This window comes from Meleagris gallopavo, chromosome 6, assembly GCF_000146605.3.
Source record: "Meleagris gallopavo isolate NT-WF06-2002-E0010 breed Aviagen turkey brand Nicholas breeding stock chromosome 6, Turkey_5.1, whole genome shotgun sequence".
Lineage (NCBI taxonomy): Eukaryota > Metazoa > Chordata > Aves > Galliformes > Phasianidae > Meleagris > Meleagris gallopavo.
This window is the reverse complement of record NC_015016.2, coordinates 1,918,561-1,919,692: the sequence shown is the minus strand read 5'-3', so window position 1 is coordinate 1,919,692 and position 1,132 is coordinate 1,918,561. Positions and strand designations below refer to the sequence as shown.

Here is a 1,132-nt window from a genome sequence, read left to right as displayed (position 1 = left end):
GGGCCTGGGCAATTGAGCTTTGAGCCCTTCTTCATTGCGGGGCAGTTGGACTGGATGACCTTGGTACCTTCCAACTCTGTGATTCTATGATTTTCCTGGGTCCTTCTCCATGTCCTTTGCCACTAAGTGCTCGTTTAGCAGAAGCATCACTCTGGGATGCTTTGCTGACAGCAGTCTGAGCCGAATAAACACGTGGGATGTGTCGGATGTTGAGATCATGAAGACTGGCAGTATTTTATATGAGCATGGGCTGGGAAATATGGGCTGTTCCTCAAAGGTTTGGCATGAGGTGTTTACATCCTTTATTGTCACTTCAGTTTATGTGCATGGGAAGAATTGTTCGTGGAACACTATTTGATGGGCAACCCTGTGTGGGAACAGAGAAAATTGATTTGCTCTCCTTGCAGCTGCTGGGTAAGGAAAGGAAGGATGCTGAAGGACTCAGTTTGCACTTCAGGTTCCAGTGTATGGGAATGCTGAGTGTGCTCGGCTGGCGGGCACTTACAGCCCTGTTTGAGAGCTGGATGGAGGGCTTCAAAGTGTAAATATGAGCACTGTGGAGAAACCCAGAATAAGCCGTTTTCATGGCTGCCTGCTGTCTTTTAAAACTCCTCTGCCTGTGTTTATAAAGGCAGTACTTAGGAGTTAGCCTGGGACGGCACATGGCCTCAATTTACCTTGAAGTAACTCAAAGCTGAAAGGAAACCATCCCCAACTACCAGATGTGTTCCTACTCCACTCTCTGGAGCATTCAAGCCACATTAATTTTATTTTCCACACAACTCACTCTGCGTCCCCATTCCCCCCTGCCCATCCATCATTAAGGGCGCCGTCAATCAAACCCCACACGTCCAGGGGCGTGGGCGCTGATTGGGCGTGGTTAGACGGCGGGCGGGGTTTACGTTAAGCCCCGCCCCCTCGCATCCTCGGTTACCCATGCTGCCCCGCGTGCTGGCACTGACGTGGCCCCGGAGCGCCGCCATCTTGTGTGCCTGGGCGGAGAGCGGCTGAGAGGCGCGGGGGGAGCCGGCTCCGAGCGGGACAGCCCGAGGACAGCCAGACGCACTGCCCGGGGCAGCAGCTGACACCGGTGGGTCTCCGTTATCTTCTTTCCGTCCCTTTTTCATTCTCG

The 1,132-nt window shown here is 53.3% G+C and overlaps 1 protein-coding gene across 1 annotated transcript in view; it reads left to right on the top strand.

Annotated features, from left to right (window-relative positions):
- The first annotated feature begins 936 nt into the window (after positions 1-936).
- Positions 937-1,132, top strand: part of ARF1 (ADP ribosylation factor 1) — an 11,943-nt gene continuing 11,747 nt past the window's right edge. The window contains exon 1 of the mRNA XM_010712278.3: positions 937-1,090. The gene's annotated coding sequence lies outside the window, so the exon portion shown is untranslated. The remainder of the gene's footprint in view (positions 1,091-1,132) is intronic.